Below are 19,525 nucleotides of genomic sequence, written 5' to 3'. Positions count from 1 at the left end.
AGCATTGTACTGATCTTCCTAAAAACAGTCTAGAAAAACAACTAAATAAATAAAGCCTGATGCTAATGCTGCGCATGAAGGGAATAGAACATTCTTGGTTTCGTGTCAAGATAATGGGCGGATGTAAAGATTTCATCACAAACATGAACCAGATAAAGTCTAAAGTTTTGGGACCTTTCACCTTCTCCATGCAGGAGAGAATCTTGGTAACCCTCTGTCGTGGTTTGAGCCCAGCCGGTAACTCGGAACCACGCAGCCGCTTGCTCACTCTTCCTCTTCTTCCTCCCCCTGCTCCCAGAGGGATGGGGAGGAGAATGGGAAGAATGTAACCCCCACGGGTTGAGATAAGAGCAGTCCAGTAACTAAGGTATAATACAAAACCACTACTGCTACCACCAATGATAATAATGATAAGGGAAATAACAAGGGGAGAGGATACAATTGCTCACCACCCGCCGACCGATACCCAGCCCGACCGAGCAGTGATCCGGGCCTTCCGGGTAACTCCCCCCGGTTTATATACTGGGCATGACGTGCTGTGATATGGAATACCCTCTGGCTAGTTTGGGTCAGGTGTCCTGTCTCTGCTTCCTCCCGGCTTCCCCTCCTCCCTGGCAGAGCATGAGACTGAGAAAGTCCTTGGTCGGAGTAAACATTACTTAGCAACAGCTAAAAACATTGGTGTTATCAGCGTTGTTCCCAGGCTAAAGTTAAAAACCACAGCACTGCACCAGCTACTAAGAAGGAAAAAAATGACTGCTATAGCTGAACCCAGGACACCCTCTTCCCACTTGGAGAAAAGATTGAATTAGATGAACTTTAGATCTCACCTGTTAGGGTTGTTCTTTGTTTCTTATTCTAGGAACTGAAATCCCTGGGGTTTTGACTTCCTAACGGCTTGGCTACCATAAAGGTCCACCAAAGCTATTGGTGAGTATAATGCTGGGGTTTTTTCTGCAGAAAAAAAAAAAAAAAAAGAAAAAAATCTTTAAATTTCTGCTGACATTAAATTCTTTATGTTACTGAAATGTCACAGTTCTGAATCGGCATCAAAGGAGGCAGTGCTGCACTGGTATAAAATAATTAAAAACTTGCATACCAGACAACTTGCACTCTGGTTGTAAAACAAGAAGTATGAGGTGAATAAGGCAAAAATTATGGAAATGTGTTGGTCTGGCAGGCCAGATTTTGAAATATTAACAGCCTAAATACCATAAAATTTCCTGTAGAAACTTTTGAGAAGTGAAAGAAGAGGGGTTTGACAAGTAACAATGCAATTCCTGGACTTATACTTCTCTTATGTTAGAGGATAAGCATTATAAAGAATTTTGAAGCTGTTTATTTCAATGTTTAGCAAAATAACAATGAGGGGTAATGTTTGATCTCACCAGGGGTTCCAGGTAACTTTTTGGTAGACAGTAAAGAATGATAAGGAGAGTGATCAGCAGAGTGATTGATAAGCAATTGTGATTGATGGTCTTAAAAGCAATGCCTTTTAGGCAAGATACAGAAAGATAAGCCAGAGGAAGGTGACAAAAAAAAAATAAAAATAAAGGAATCGTTTATGGCCTTGATAACCATAAATACAAATAAACTGCAGTAGGAATGAGCCCCACCAAAAAAGATTTGTTATTTATTTATTTGTCAAGGATAGGTAGGATGACGTTGTAGTAACTGAGGAAGGAGTTTAGCTTTGCAGGCAACCTTCAAAGGAGTTGTCTTAGAGGCATTATACAAAACTGAAAGATTTAATATCTAGTAAATTTGTGGCTTAATGATGATATCCAGATGGAACTGAGTGCCATTCAGGATGATGATGTCAACAGAAAAAGAAGAATACTCTTGGTAGATAAGAACAGTTCAGGGAAACCTCCTGGATAAAGTGGAATGTGAGAAGACTACGTCTGCAAAATACTACGTATCCTCTGACTTCAGTGGTGGAAGAGCAAATACAGGTGAGATGGTTATTAGAAAAGCAAAATGGTCACTGGAAGACTGTTGGAAAGGGAAGAATGCATGTTTTTATCATGAAGAAAAAGAACCAGAAAAGAACTGTCATTCAAGAAGATTTAGAGAGCAAACCAGAATTGTCAGGAGAGAGATTCAGGGGAAGTAAGAGGATGAGATAAAAGAAGAAAATTAATTAATCGGAGGGAAGAACAGATTAGTAGAAGATGGCTGGATTAATCAAGCTGCATGAGCATTGCAGCAAGAGATAAAGACAAAAAAAACAAACCATGAAATGTGTAAGAGGGTCACTCAGTAGATGAACTAGCATTTTTCAAGTGAAAGTCTTTCCCAAAGCACCTTCCAATTCATTCTATGCAAATATGTGACACAAAACCCCCTATTCAATTTTGAAGTCTTTTGAAATTTTCTGTCTCGTGATCTTTGAAATTGTGTGATGGGCAGTGTTGCCCATTATATCACTTCCTACAGTACTAAAACATTCATTTGGTGACTGTCCACATAGCTGACCAAACCCTTACTTTTAAGATCATTTTATTAGAGTGGCATTGCTGCTGAAGAGAAGTAAAGTGAAAATGCTGGAGGGCAAAGTCCAGGTGCAGTGAGACTTTAATTAGTCAGATGTCTAGCTAAGGCTTACTTCAGCTTTCACTGAAGTCAAGAGAAAGTCTGCTGCTGATTAGAGTGGAATTGGATCAAAGGTGCATAAGACGAAGACTCTATGACAGTTCTTTGTCCTCCACTCTTCTTAACAGAGAGGTAAAAATTCGTAATTTTTCTTTGAAGGATATATTAAGGTTTTGGACTCATTTTCATATATTTTATAAAGAAAAACAAAGTAAAATGCTAGATGGTTTTTTTTTCTTTCCTCTGCTTTGCCGGGTTTTTTTCCTCCTTTTTTTTCCACTAGACTAGAAAAGGCAGAAGGAAAACAATTTGGAAGAGTCACCAGCAAAGAAATGCCCTTTTAAAAAAATGTTTCCCTCTCCCCTTTATATTTCTCTTCCTCCAGTGAAGGGTCTGTTACCTGTTAGGAAGCTGGTTTCAGTTGTAGTACTTTCCCTGCATGTGAAGACCTAGGGATGTTATGACCTCCTTACCTTCCTTCTTGAGTCAAGGAAAATGAAAAAGTCCTGTATTCTCTGCCTATTACTTTTTCCTGAAACAACCTGCTTCTGTTGGTAATTGGATATAAATGAGAGCAGCCTTTTCAATAAACTAGTCTTAATCAGAAAATTAACACTTGGCAATGTCAGAACTTGTGGGCAGAAAATTTGCCATTTTGGTAGATAAACTCCCTGATCAGCTGTATTGATCTCAAAAGCTCATAAGCCAGTCATATAGTTGATTTAAATACAGCTATAGAGAGATTAAATTCAAAGGCTAATTGGTATGAGTGAAGAAATCACAGCTGGGCTACTAGACCTATGTGTATCTCTAAGGAAACAATTATCAAGAAAAATATCCAATATTTATCAAATAAAACTTATCTTTCAGGAACACACATTTTATATTTTTCAACATTTAAATGAAGTCAGGAAATATTTTTCCGCTTCATAATAAATGAATGGTGTGTCAAATTTAAAAAAAATTCAAGTTTGGAAAATATTTTAAAAATCTAATTTTTTCATTAATCTCTCCATTTAATTTTTTCTTCAACTACTGCAAGGAAATGCTCTGTTTTAATTCTCCAAATGTTCAATTTCAGATCAGTAATTTAATGATTTTTCTTTTGCCTAAACTTCAAAGCACACTCAAAAAGAAAATTAATGTTCAATCCTAAAAAATATTTTGAAATTATTACAACAGGATCCTTTCAGGCAATTTGTAAAAATGTCTTTGTTTCTTCGTAATGGGAAATTCATTTATACTATCCTTTTTACCTGTAAACTTCCGTATCCACAATCATAATTTTGCCAAAAAAAACCCCTGAACTCTAGATTTGACGAAGTCTATAAGCCAAAAGTTTGTCAGCTGATCAATCATATCTGTATATCATTCTAGCTTTCACTTTGTCTAACATTCCAAAATGTATTAATATATTCCTTTAATTTATTCCCATAAAACTGATCTTGTACTTATCAAGTTGAAGAGAATCTTCTGAAAACACCACCACTGCCAGCAGAGGATGAAATAAAAATCAAAGTCACCTGAAAGAGAAATACTCTCTAGGAATTACCATGCATCATCAATCATTAATAATATGAGGCATAGGTAAATTTTAACACACAGGGAAGTGACCTTCTTTAAAGAAATCCAGGGGTGAGTTAAATGACAACATTTTTTTAATGGTTTGATAAATAGTCATTACACAATAAGAAGGAACTTGCACACCTTTTAGCATTACCTTACAATAACAAATTAAAAATAAGTTAACAACAGAGCAAACGATAGAGCACCACATTTCCACATTTGACATTTATGTAGAAAATGGATATTCCAGTAAGACCTTAATCAATATGAAAGCATCCGCCACTGGAGAATGAATTTAAATGAGGAAGTGGAAAATTTCCTCAAACTGGTTAATACTTTCAAATTTACAGTTGGGTATTTTTATTACTCAGGTTTTACTGTCACAAAATGAAAAAAACACAATGTGGAAAAATATCTCCCTATTTTTCAATCTACAAAAAGCACATTCACCCAGCTCCACCATCCTAAATTGTTCACTTCTTGTATAGTCATGATATAACGATTTAAAAATATATAGGTGTAAAGCATTCAAGCGAGGTCAAAATAAGACCTATAAGTAAGACCTACCAAAACAAGACCTTCCAGAAAACTTCCTTACCTACAATCTGTTGTTGTTAACTTCAAACTCTGGAGCTAAGGAAACAGAGATGCAGTTAAAATAACGATAAGCAATATCAGAAGTTTATTGTGGAGTCCTACAACATTATTGAGAAAGTGATCTGTCAGCCTCATACTATTTATTCTTAGATGGAAATGGAGTCACCTTCTTAAACACCAAAAGCAATAACTGGTGAAATAGTAGCCCGAGAATCAAATAAAAAATATTTTAATTCCATTGAAATTATAAATCTACACCTTTATTGTGTTTGGGGTTCTTTTAATTATTATTATTACTATTCTTAAATAAGTGAAAGACGCTTTCAAGAATCTGAAGACTGTCTGGTTTTATTGGTTACTGAAAATGTTGTATTTTTCTTCTTCTTTCAGGTTCTGCATGACTAACTTAAAAATTTAGTTAAAAAAGAGAAAAGAGTATCAGGTATATTCTTGGACTGTTCCTTTTCCTCAAGCCATGGTGATCAAGAATTATATAAAATATTACCTTGCAATGAGTTTTTTCTCACAGCTTTTGCTTCATTAGAAGGCCCTCTGGTCTCCTGATTCGATTAGTGGAAGTTTATTATAAATAAAGAAAAGTTGTGAATACTGACGATGCTTGTGTAATTTTCACAGAAGTAAACATGTCAAAGTCAACTCTTATCTCCTTCAGGACTTTAGCTTGCACTACTAACTTAGACGGAATCAACAAACCTCTCTGTTTTCACTGAGTTTTTGTTGTAACTTGATTCCTTCAAACTAAAAAACCATGAAACTTTTTATATTAGTTATGTTAAAGTTAGACTTTTTATGAGGGCAGAGCTTCAGCACTGTCTTAAACAGAAGAAAGTATTCTTGGGTCAACTCTTTCTTGAGTTTTACTATGCTTCCAGCCTATATTTATCTCGTTTTCTTCAGAAAAATTAGTGTCATTTACTGCCACCCAATCATAATCCTAAATTAAGCTATACACCTTTGCAAAAATAACAGCTTAAATGAGCAGAAAATACTACTATAAAACATATTTAGTTATGAGATGGTGCTTTACAAAGAGCAGGTTTTAACTCTGTCCCTTAGACATATTTGAATTTGAAGAGAGCTCAAGCAGAAGAAGAAATGAGAAGGACAAGGGAAAAGTAGGTTAACATAGGAACAAATACAACGCAATCTAGGATTATATAGGGCCAAGCAATTTCTGTGCAAGCAAAGATTTTTTTTTTCTCTAATATATAAAAATAATTTATCATAGGAGAGTAGGTTTTTAAAACCCTTTTGTCAAGTGAGAGTAAAGTCTTAAACCTTGGCAGTACAGATAATAATGCCCCATACTTATTTTAAGAAATCTCTAATCATCCTGATCTGAGACAACTGATAGCTGTAAACCCTTCTAATTACTTCCTAGAATAGGATTACTTTCACCTGACTGAGTAAACTGACATTTTAAATTCCTTTTTACAATATAACTGGATGCGTTCTGTTCAGTGCTGCATTTCTAATGTCCCAGTGTCTGGCAGAAGCATATTGTGAATTTCATTCTAAATACCAAGGCAGGTGTTTAAATAGATATCCCAAGCTTCAAAGAAAACACAACAAAACCCAGCATTTAACTTTCAATGAGGAAAGGAAGGCAAGGAAACATGTCAACTTGTGCAATCCTTAACACAGAAACTATTTAGACTTGCATCAAATTCATCTACTTGGCATGCAAACCTTTAGAATCACATTTTGCATGAAAAAATCACGCTTTGACTGCAGGGATCAGCTCTGCTAAATGAGCACGCTCAGATGCAAATCCTGATGTTACTGGAGCGGTAACAGTTAAAAGTCAGTAGAAAATAGAAGGACCAGATTAGTCACATATGCAACAGTTGTTTACAGGTGGATGTGATATAGGTGAGAAATGCAGAAAACTTTTCACATCTTTCTCAAGCAATGCAGCTCAATCATAATAATTGAAAATGCTCTTGAAATTTAGAATTTGGTCTGGTTACTCAAATATGTAAAGATAATGACTTCTCCCATCAAATTCTCAAAGAATGGATCTTACTGAAAAACTTGGAATATAAAATAGAGAAAATACTTCAAGGATATCAATTTGGCAAAGATACGTGTGACTAACTTTATACAGCTGGGTCATCCCACCAAGTCAAAGGAACAACTTATTTTAGCAGCCTAACATTTCAGATTAAAAAAGTTATTCATATGTATTTTAGCCAACTCCCCTCCTATAATTCCTAATTCAGAAATTTATTTCAAAATCTTTTTTTGGAAGAGATTTTGTATGAACTCCCACCTTCTTCCAGTGAAACCCATTGGCCGCGCATGATTGACTTCAGAGAAAAAACTAAAGAAAAAATTCTTTGGGGAAAAAAAATTGATTTCAGATGAGAATAGGCTATACTTAATGTACCCTGAGAATATTTCCTGTGCTGAGATACAATGCACATGTTTAAAGAGTGCAAAATGAGTGGAAAGCACTGATCAGTAATCTGAGATTTAAGTGAAAAAAAAACCCCAAACTTAAGAATTGGAGGTTAATACAGCAGAAAGAGATGAAAGCTTGGCTCTGTAGCAGTCATTATATGATTTGACGTGAGCTCCAGTGGATACAGGATTTCAGTCAAGAAGTTTGGCTGTCGTTCAGAAGATTTTCAGAATTAAACGTGATCTTAAAAATATTAAGCACATTATTACTTAAAAATGTACAATCAAGGCTACTAAACAACATTAACTTTTACACAACAGGAAATACAATGAGGAGTAATAAGTTTGTTGGGGTGTTTTCATGAGACGTTGGTTACATTTTTTCCTCTATAGCATCATTGCAAAAGACATTTTTGACAGCTTGAGAGTCAAGACTTGCATATTTTAACACTAGTTTGTATTTCTTTTAAATAAATCTTAGCACTACATTTTCTTAATGTGTAGTGGTTGATTTTGTGATAATTATATCACTATAATAATTTCTGCTCTGGCAGTATAAATACGTACTTCTAACTTTTCCAGATTTGTTTGAGAAACTCCCATGAAAAATTTTAATCATAGACAAATACAAATCAAAGATATTCTTGAAGGTAATGTTGTTATAAAATATTTATCACAGTTTAAGGATCTATATTTTAAAACTTTAAGCTAAACTGAACATCAGAATGACCTTGCTGCTTTTGGTTTTGGTTGAACTGTATCATCTGGATCTTTTGTTTACCTCAGAATAATGGAAAACAATGAAAGCATGACCAAATTAAAATGAAAGTTGACCAAATTAAAATGCATTTACATCTGATTTAGATTTTCAAATGTATCTGTCAGTTCGAGGCTGAAAAATCTAATATACTGCACTAGAAATATCAAAAGTGTGTTTCTTCCAACAGTGGAAATTGCACTATGTGGCTTTTATAAGGTGTTTTACGTTGTAAACACGGGTAGAAGGGAAGATGTCCCTCTTTTTAGATACGGTCCGGTATATTACATGTAATTTAGACACAGAGTTGGTCGCTTCTAAAGAGACATTCGGTTATGTGAGTTCAGCAATGCCATCCCAGTTTTGAGTAGTTGTAATATGAAGTAGATGGAGTTTTCCATGGAGAAAGAATCAGATTTCCAGATTGATTGTAGGGAAGCTGGGCTAATGAAGTGGTTGCTGAAGGCAGTGTCACAGATGCTGTGAGAGGAAAGAAGAAAAGAAAGTGGTTTTCTAGTGAGAACATACACACCTCTTTTATCACAGATAATTGGATTAATCAGAACTCTAGTGCAAGCAGAGCCTCATATCCCTGTCTCTTGATTCATCTGTCAAAGACACTTGTAAACAGTGGCCCATGGAGACGTCACACCAGAGGGACGGGCAGCATCAGAGCAAAGGCATCATGTCGTTTGATAGCATATTTGGGAATCTGACATAGAATCATAGAATCATAGGATCATAAGGGTTGGAAAGGACCTTAAGATCATCTAGTTCCAACACCTCTGCCATGGGCAGGGACACGTCACACTAAACCATGTCACCCAAGACTCCATCCAACCTGGCCTTGAACACTGCCAGGAATGGAGCATTCACAACTTCCTTAGGCAACCCATTCCAGTGCCTCACCATCCTCACAGTAAAGAACTTCTTCCTTACATCTAATCTAAACTTCCCCTGTTTAAGTTTGAACCCGTTACCACTTCTCCTATCACTACAGTCCCTAACAAAGAGTCCCTCCCCAGCATCCTTATAGGCTCCCTTTAGATACTGGAAGGTTGCTATTGAGGTCTCCACACCCCCTGCGCTTCTCCAGGCTGAACAGCCCCAACTTTCTCAGCCTGTCTTCATACAGGAGGTGCTCCAGCACCCTGATCATCCTCATGGCCCTCCTCTGGACTTGCTCCAACAGCTCCATGTCCTTTTTATGTTGAGCACACCAGAACTGTACACAATACTCCAAGTGGGGTCTCATGAGAGCAGAGTAGAGGGGCAGGATCACCTCCTTTGACCTGCTGGTCACCTCTGTAAACAAGATATTTATATATTTGTAAAGAAGTTAACTATTGAATTTTTTAGCTAACCTAACCAAAACTTCAAAACATTGTTCAGGTAAATGGATAATCAGAATCTTGAAAACATTCTATGTTATTTTAGAATCTGGGATGTCTCCTTGCTATGGACAACTGAAATTTTTCTGTCAGTTTTACCTGATGTACAAAATTTGCTTTAAATCAAAAGTAGTTTCCATGGAGAGTTTATGCCTTCTGGATTCTAATTTTAGTTTTAACTTCAAGAAATCAAAAAACTAGGAAAGAAAAAAAGAGCTTAAAAAAAAAAAAGAAAAAACCCAAACAAACAGGATTTCTTGAGGTGAGGTTTTGGTTTTGGGGGTTGTTTTTTTTTCAAATGTTAAATTAAAGGAAAAAGGTTCTTCTTTGCATTGTCACTTAAATCTTCCATCAAAATTACTTTTTCACAGTGCTGTTTTCACTCAGAAAGGACTTATTTATGTACGTTTTTGGTAAAAAGGAGTAGTATAAATTCCCCTACCTAAATCAATGACTCCCATATTTTTGTTCATGATTAACACATGTATAACACATGTGCTGTACACCCAGCTTTGTGCACATAACTGATGCACATGACAAATACTGTCCATATTCAGGCATGCAGTTCACAATAGATCAGCAGTTCAGATGCATCTGGAAGGCCTTGGAACCAGTATCACATACTGTACTGTTGAAGTACTTGTGAAGAGTAACACTGAAGAATCCAACCAAGCTGTAGCAGGCATGTCTACTCCAACCGGCTTCAGTACATCAAGAAACCATGGACAGGTAGCTAAACTTCAAATTTCTTCATATTTTTTAATAGCCTGAACTACAAACAAACCTTGATACACTGTTGTCCTGCATGCAATTGTCCTCATATATCCATAAAACAAGAGAAAACATGCATCAGTTTATTTCAAAAAAGAATTGTAATGTGTGAAACCTAATAATTTACAATGGATTACATGCATGTATTTGGTTCCGAAACAGCAGAGGTTGTTATATGCATACTTTATATCAGAAAGCACAAGCAAGGAAATAAAGTTAAATAAAAGAAACATAGATATCTGACTCTCTCCCTTGAAGAAGCACTAGATTTCCCATTATCACAAATACCATGCACTCTAGACCAGTCATTGACACTTTGTCTACTATCACTATGGTTTATTAGGCTTTATATTCCTAACATTAGGAATATTATAGATGAGTTGCTCTGGTGTTTGGTAAAAAGAAGGGGCAGGTGGTTTGAACAGGATTCAGTACAGGAATGTGATTACAGATGGAAAGGAGTAGGCTGCAACACTAGTATTTGAAGGAATATGTAACTGCTCTGCATATTGCAGTAACAGTACACATCAAAGCGCTTGAGACATTTTCCAACTTTGTTATTGGAGAAGGCACTTCTTGTATCACCCTCTAATCCATGGCAATGCTACAAGGTGCTAATGTGCTTAGATAATAAAGCATTAACCAGTGAGTATTCAAGAAATAATTGGGTGTCAAGTTGCCTCTTTAAAGTTTAGTGAATAAGAATCAAGTTTTCACTAATTCATAAATAAGTGGTTCTTGAAGTGCATGGACTGCTTTCTTTACCCAGTGTAAAAGATGGCCTTTTCTGGCGTCTCTCTGCTCATTCTGCTCAATGTATTTGTATTGTGATCTTGCCGAGTTATTTGGTTTTCTTTCTATTTTTTTTTTTTTTTTAATATGTTTGGCATCCTTGAGGGGTGTTCTCACCATGAGCATCCTGAAAGCCAAGTCATGTAGTATACATCACAACATGGTATCTTCAGACGTCTACCCAGACGCTGTTTGAAACATTCCACCTGATTTGCTGAAGACTAAAGACTGAAAAACAAAACACAGAAAAGCAAGCAACCCCCCCATATGCACATTCCAAAACTTCTGAATTTTCTCACTGAGATCTGAATGTATGATGTGCTTGCTAACTACACAGAGCACTGCTAAGTCTGTGTTCACTAGCATGATTTCCTCTTTTGAAGCTCATGCTGTGTTAAAAAGCTGCTTTGTGTGTAAAAAGGCAATAACTCATAATTTAATTGTATGTGAAAACACAATTATTATCTTAAACAAGTAATTAAACGGAAAGTAATGATAATGGCACACTGGCAAGTATGTATAAAAAAAAAGAGAATGAGCTAATCTTTCAGTGGCAAAGAAAAATCTGTTACTGTACTACATTATCCAATAGGCTTAAATAATAACACTGTTATGACATGAAGTTTATGTTCCATTTTAAAGATATACTTTACTTAAAATATCATATTCATTTAGTATGAACATACTTACTCTTTTTTTCCATGCTACGTTGAAAAATATTCTATAATATTCTGCCATACATCAGTTTCAAAGAGTTGAAAGGGTATCTTAATTTATAGCCTGAAGTTATACAAACTCAATCATATTGGTACAGCTGTCAGGAAACAATTTTCTTGTCCTTTAAAAATTTTTGACTTAGCAAAAATTTTCCCATCTAAAATGAAGCCAAAAAAAGTAAAAATGCCTCCCCCCTCCCCCCAATAATTAGAGCTGATTAATCCTTCAGTCCATACCCAGTTTAGTTTCGCATATTGTGTTTTGCATAGGCAACAACAAAAAAACCCACCCCACTGATTGTTTTAAAATACATTGTATTACTTTGGTAATTTTCTTTTGAACTATTAATTGACTTTTAATTAAGATATTTTGATAGAAAAAATATTGTTAAAAATATTAGCTCTATTAGCGTTAGCTCTATTTACTAGATCCCCAAGTCTACACGGAGAACTGCCATGGAAAACTGATTTCTCCTTAGTAAGAAGATGAGAGGCCTGCATCTCTGAATATGCTTAAAGGCAGTTATTTAAGTTAAGAAATATCACACACAAACTAAAGATATAAAGATTCCTCAGAAAACTAAGAAAAAAATAAGAAGATTAGTAAATTCTTGTCTGATTTTTAAAAATCTGCTTTGACTGTACAATTTTTTGCAGCCCAACTCATATTTATATCCTTAGTTTATAATTCTAAAAAATACATTCACTCTGAGATAGATGGGGGAAATGATACTATATATTCAGTACATAACTTGCAAACACTAATCATGGTAATAGTAATAAATTCTCGATAAACAGTTCTTTAAATGTGTTGCAGACAAACAAAACCATGTTATTTTTAAAAAATGTGGACATCTGATAGCTATTTGCATGTTTACCCCATGTTCATTATTTACATTTTGTACATTAAAAGTCTAATTGTTTATTAAAAACAAATTAATGAAAGCAAACCTTATGGCAACAGAGGAACACACCAGAATGAAACAGAAACTGTCAGAATAAAGCAAATTTGCCCTAAAGCCATGTTAATCTGAGGCTTAGCACAAGGCCTGCTGCTTGTGCTAAGATGTGAACAGCTGTTGTGGGTTTGGGATATTTTTAATCTCTAAATGCAACAACCGTCAGTCAGAGGAGAAATTACATTTGAGTAAATGAATGTGGCTCTCCTTTGGGGTAAAGGGAAATGTGTCAGAGTTACCACAGCGAGGCTGGCATAGTGTCTGGGCTGAATTAATCTATCAACGGATGCCTTTAATGTCTCAGGAACATTAGTGCACACAGACTGCATGCTTTTTCTGACACATTGAGCGATTTCCCAGAAGACCTTGCTTTGGTCTCCAGTACCACAAACAGTTTTAGGCACCTTGACACAGACTGAGTTTCAGCAGTAGTCTATTTTCCCTAGGATTTACATTGCCCTTAATGCAAACAACAGTGTTTGTCCTTGGGGGAAGTTGCACACGGATGGATTTCTTTTCTTTTTTCCTTTCTTTCATTAGGATTATGAATGGCACTGTGGGTAAAAACAGTGATAATACATAGTTTAAAGCTAATCCGTGACATGTAGTATATCATCAAATTCTTTTCACACACTACATCCCTAACTTGAGAGGAGAGCAAATTCAGTTTAATCTTCTAAGAAGCTTGGCAGAAGGTATATAAACTGAAAGACAAGACAAATAATTTAGAACTTATAAAAAAGAAGGGAGTCTTGATAAAAATCGCAGAGAGCAGTTTTAAAAGAATGGAACTTGTGCTCAAGGAAATGCAGCAGCCACTGGTAAGCTAGTCCCTGCATCGATTGTGACTATAGGTCTGAGGGATAAAAGATCATTGCATCTTCCCTAACATGAAGGACCCTCTGGCTGCACTAGGTTTTCAGTTTAGCAGGAGAGAATTAATTTTACAGTACAATCCCTTCAGAGTCATACTATAGAGGAAATTCTTTTAATTCAGAGCCTCCTTTTTAACAGCCCTCCGACTGTTTGGTTTTGAGTGCTATAAAACATCTAGTTTCAAGCTAAAGGGCAACAAAGTGGTGCTTAGGGCTCAGGCACTGGGGAGGAGCACAAAAGTCCTGTCATTTCTTCACAGATGAAGGAGGAAAAGAGCAGAGCAGTAACAGGAAAGCAAGTGTTGAGGCATGATCACACCAGGGCTCTGGTTTAGAAGAGGCTAACAAATGGGTGGCTGCTCCTTTTTAGTCTTCCCAGCAGGGACCATATCAGTGCCTGAAGAGAAGAATTGTGACTGGCAATATGGTAAGATCAGGTCTAAATGAATCTGTATATTTTATACCAAAAGAATCGTTAATGGTACAGTGTGATTAAAACTAAATGCATTGAGATTAAAACAGGGGCATTTCTTTTATTCTGCTGAGTTCTTACATGTAAGCTAAGTATTACTCAGACTCATTTTTCTAAACAACATGATAAGCTTGCAAAATAAGATTTGCAATAGAAAAGTCAGCAGACCCTATGCTAAAACAGTAAAATGACACCACCATAGAAAAGGCATTTATTCTTTGTTACCCATCTATGAGGGCCTCTAACTTGGAGGTTTTCTTACTGAAGTGGCCTCAGCTCCTCGGTGGACTCGGCTTGAGGGAACAGAAGAGAATTCACTGTATTAACAGCACATACACTAAGTAGCTAAGCTTGTTCTCAAGGCAATATGATAATTTTTATGCATATAATAAAGATGGTTTCTTGGTAGCAACTGGACGACATTATTACTGAAGGTTTATAACAAAAACCCATGTTGAAAATTGAGGAATAACAATTCTTACTCAGAAGTCTTAATATTTGAATTGAACATAATATATTTCTACAAGCAGAATTACAGACTCAGTACTCAGAAATAACTATGGTTACTGGAAAATTATGTTATCTTACTTAAAGATTATATAAATTATTTGCTAACAAAATGGGGAAAATTTGAAGAAAAAATGTTACTGGCAGTTTAGTTATTGCAACACATAATTTGGGATTTTTATTGCTTATTCCCATACTTTAACCCATGCTTTCGAGAAAGGTGGTTTGATTGGGTTTGGTTTCTTAATTTTCCCTACTGTTACAATTGATGTAGCTATAATTTTAAGTTTTCTTTTTTATTTGTTCCAAAGGAAATTTTTAAAAGGGATGTGCATGACAACTAAGCTCGGAAATGCTACCACTTAGTTCGTCTGGCTCATCTTTTCAGAGTGATTTATTTGGATGTGTTTTATTTTAATTCCAGTATCTGGCTTCATGAGTTTTGATCTTGGGGTGTGGGAGTGCTTCTGAGCACTCTTTTAATTCAAGAATAGATAATTGTCTCCAAGAGAGAAGAGCTCCAAAGGGAAAGAAATGGGAAGCGAGTAGGATTTGACTACATTCATGGGGTCACTTTGATTTGCAACTGGCCAAAATATGCGAGCAGATGGAGCTGTGTTACCACTACTTCAGCTTCCTGGACAACGTGCGTCACAGTCATTTGGCCACTGAATGCAATGGTTACAGCTGAGAAATACTGAACATCTCCAGACAAGATGGAAGATAGCTCAGCGTAGTCAAGGGCATGCTACATTTTCACAGATGTCGGTCTGATGATCTATGACCATTTGAGGAAAATCCCCTCATGTAGGCACATGCAGTCAATTCGATTGTATGAGATTGTACCTCTCCTCCCCCATACAGCAACAACAACAAACCCCAGAAAAATCCAAAAGCTATTCATGGCAAAAACTACTGCTGCTGAACTGGCAGGCAGTGCACTGCTGAAGTTCAGACTGATGCGTCAGAAAGCAGAAGATGCATTACATTCCCACTAGCCAGGGCAATGTGGTGACAATTAAAGTTTGAACAAGTTCCTGTAAAGTGGTCTGATACCAGCATTACAGTCTAGGGGAGACACAGCACTTAATGGTGAACATGGAGAACTCGTCCTCTCATTCCTTCCCTAAGCTGGTATATGACTGAGGAGTCCTTGCAGCATAGTTTCATATGTGCTGTTCCTTCACTTCCCTTCTACTGACATTAAGAGGTTAGGTTAGGTTGGAGAAGACCTTTAAGATGAAGTCCAACTGAAGTAAACCTAGTACTGCCAAGTCCACCACTAAGCCATGTACCCAAATGCCACATCTACACCTCCAGGGATGGTGACTCAACCACTTCCCTGGGCAACCTATTTCAGTGCTTGACAAACCCTTTCCGTGAAAAAATTTTTCCTAACATCCAATCTAAACCTACATTCAGTAATGTAAAACCACAGTCCTACAGCATGCTTTCAAAGAATCTAGCATAGCATGTTCCTGAAATTTATAAAAGCCCTCTATTCACCACAAAAATAGAAACAGATGATAATAATAAAAACTGACTGTCACACTGTAGTGTTGGAGACTCATTCTAACACAAGTTTATAAATCTGGCTACATGTAAACCACTGTGTTGTCCGTCTGCTGAACTAACCTGACTATTTGGTGTCAGAGGGGACTCAGTAACAACGTACTCCATTACTCCATCTGGCCTTCATCCTAAGAGGATACCCATTCACTCCAAGATAATATTTTAAAGCTTGAGCTATTCTGTACCTCTTAGGATAATGCATTTTTGGAGCACTGTATATTGTTTTTCACTAACATGCAAATATCTTTTGGATTTTCAATAAATTCTGATTCTGAATAAATTTTGGATGCTGCACTAGGCAACAAAATAACCAGATGATCAGACCTCCCATTTGTATGCGTTTATCTAATATATTTTCCTCTCATCTGCCTCCTTTCTTTTTATCCCTGTAGTGAGTTATGCTCCCTCCTGCAATTTTTTCACATCCCCATACCTAATGTGCAGTAGAAAACAGTCACTGATTTCAGGTTATGTAAAAAACAATAAGTAAATAAAAAGTATAGCATTTTTATGCTAATGTCTATTAGTTCACTTGTTGCTTGCACACTTACAGAATATGGTTATGGGTTTTCCAATAACTTCTTGGTAATATCCAGCAATTCAGTATAATCTAGACAGTATTGCTTCTGAAACTTATAGAGAATCTTACATGAAACCCCCCCATAAGGGTGTCTCCTTTTAAATTATCCTATTGTGGTTAGACTAACATTTTCCAAAAATGGGTGTTTAAGGAAACCTGGTTACATAGGACTTGAAGCAACTTAATGTTTCTAGTTAAGAAAAATGCACATTAAATCAATCAAAGCTTTATGAAAATAAATGCCAGGAAACTAAGCACTCTGTAGATTGTAGTTCCATACAATAGGGCATATGGTTTTGCATAATAATAGAGATGGCTTATAAATATGAGCACAATATTAGTTCTGTCTCTTCCTCTCCTCCTACTAGAGAAAGAAATGCTATTAGAGTTGTCTGAAACAGAATTTGTTAAATAGTTTAGGGTGGTGGTTTGGTTTGTGGGTTTTGTTTTTTTTTTTTTAATCAAAATTAAAGGCTGAAATGCTAATAATTTTTTAAAAAAGGATCAAGAGGATTAAATATCCTGGAAAAAAACAAACCCTCAGACTCATCAGAATACCAAAATGCCCTGATTTTTTCAGAAGATATGGGCCAAGTTGTTTCCCCATGTACTTAAGTATATTCCCATTGAGGAGGCCTACACAAGGCACCAGGAAGATTTGCCTGCAGAGAATGCTGCCTTTCACTCAATCCACACATCCCAGCTCAAGGCATGGACACTGGCTTCCCTCAAAACCACAGCTCCAGCCTGAAGATCTTAGACCTCACTGTCTCCAAGACTATTGCTGAGTCCTCAAGTCTGAATCAACTACCAAAGCCCAGAAACTCTCTGATTGGCCTGACAACTAAACAAAGGCCAAAACAGGTTTCATTAATTTCCTGATTGTGCTTTGGTGAAATCTTGGGCAAATCAAAATGTTTCCTTGAAATCTACTGGTATTACCAAACTGATTTTGTTGTTGTTTTCTTCTTTTTTCTACTCTAAAATGCTTTTAATTAGAAACATCTTAATCATCTATGTGCTTCTCTTAATCATCTATGTGCTTCCTATGCTTGCATGACTATTAGAATCTATCTATAGATCCATTAAATCTAATTAGTTTAAGCAGGTCAAACTGCTCAATAGGACTGCTTGCTCTCTCAGTATTGCTGTACCTGTATGATATGTATAGATACCTTTTTCTATTTCAGCCGCATGGAAAAGCCAAGCTCTGAGAAAACAGCGAGAGACCATCATATTTTTGAACAAATAACATGCTAAAATCTTTCTTGCCTTCTTTTTCAGTTGCACTTTCATTCTTTCCTTCCAATCATGATGACTAGAAATATACTTTAACAACAAGTTTGGGGAAAAGATGGATCTTGAATAATTGGCATCATAATCATAGACATGTCACAACTCCAGGAGCTGAAACTTGAGGACAGGATTCATCTCACCTATTAGCAGCAGCTAAAAGTTAGGCAAACAGTTGAACTTCTCAGCAGGGTTCCCTCCATAGTCAGGTGAGAGAAAGAAAAAAACCATACAGATGAGGTTGCTTAGCAACTCCAATTTTCTTCAACTATCTTAGACAGCTATCTTAAAAAGAGATGAATCTTCCTCTAGAGACCTCTTTCTCCTTCCAATAATTGTAGATGAAATAGCTTAAAGAGGCTGTCTAACTTCTGGACCGGTAAAATAGGTGAAATTAATTCCATCTCAAGATCCAATTATAGCACAATCACAGAATTTGGTTGTGCTCCAAGAGCTGTAGTAGAAGGGAACTTGAGTATTACCACACAGAAGGTAAAGAAGTTTATCTAAATAACTTCAAGTAAACAGAATAAAGATTTGCCAAACTGATGGAGGACAGCAATGACATGTGCTGTGAATATTATTCATTTATGCATTCCTTTACATCCATAAGCAGAGAACAACATTGGAGAGGTCTAGGAATATTCTACGCTGACAAAGATCCCTGTTAATAGAGACATTTATGCATGTATATTTATCCCAGTGTAGAAAGAATTAAAGTTGACTTACTCAGTTTTGGGATCATTCTTTATTTTTGTCATATCAAGGGGCAAAGCATCATCTGACAGACCTTTGTTTCTTTTTTAAAAAAGCTGCTGCTTCTGCTATTTTCTTTATCCTAAATCAGCTTCTCCTTCAATGTTAGAGGAAAAAACCTCTCCTCCTACGACTTTTTTCCAGTAACTCTTCATAACTGTCATATGTCACACACTGTAAGCAAAGAATTTAAGCATCAAGCTTATGAAGCAATGACAGTTGAAGTGTTAGCAGTTCATCTTGATAAATTTTTGAATGCACGTACAAAGCTCATATGACTCTAGCTATGGAGTTAAGGATGGAAATACCATGTGGAGCTAAAGTGCTTTCTAGCTGTTCCTTAGCAAGTCAGAAATATCACAGATTTTAGTTTTATCTCCAGAAAATAAAGGGTGAGTTCTTAAAAATCATTGCTTTTAGTGATATTCTAAAATTCCACTCAAATTAATTACCTTTTTTTTTTTAGTATTATAATTTTGTGTCATATTTGCAAATTAATTTTAATAATTTAAGATATATCTCTACAAATCCTTGTATATCTTCTGAACCACAAAGACTGCAATTGTTGCCCTGAAACAGCTAGCTAGGTAGGTAGGTATTTTTTGTGTGCATGTACACATGAATGATGGTGGAGGCAGTTTCATATAAATGTGCCTGAGATGAGGGCTTTGCTGTGGCCCACCAGAGCGATTGTTTCTGTAACAAGAAAGCGAAGGTGGGTTATGTCTGCCCATGGGAGTGGCACAGTTTTTAAAATTACATGCTTTGTTTATGTAGTTGTTTTCTCTAGAAGGTACTTAAATACCATTGGGGATCTGGTCTTCTGTTCTGTAAGTAGTGTATGTGGAGGTCCACCCTCTGCTGGAACATATGCTCTGGTGGGCTTGTCAGGAGTCTTGTAT

At 36.2% G+C, this 19,525-nt stretch overlaps 1 long non-coding RNA gene across 1 annotated transcript; it reads left to right on the top strand.

Moving 5' to 3' along the window:
- Window positions 1-867: 867 nt before the first annotated feature.
- On the top strand, window positions 868-5,235 carry LOC115616661. Its single transcript, XR_003994340.1, has 4 exons — window positions 868-930; window positions 1,789-1,955; window positions 4,055-4,230; window positions 5,149-5,235. It is a non-coding gene; the product is annotated as an uncharacterized LOC115616661 (long non-coding RNA).
- Window positions 5,236-19,525: the final 14,290 nt, after the last annotated feature.

The sequence above is a fragment of the Strigops habroptila genome, chromosome 1 (genome assembly GCF_004027225.2).
Source record: "Strigops habroptila isolate Jane chromosome 1, bStrHab1.2.pri, whole genome shotgun sequence".
NCBI classification, from domain to species: Eukaryota; Metazoa; Chordata; class Aves; order Psittaciformes; family Psittacidae; genus Strigops; species Strigops habroptila.
The sequence above is the reverse complement of the archived record's forward strand: the minus strand, read 5'-3'. Positions and strand labels throughout refer to the sequence as shown.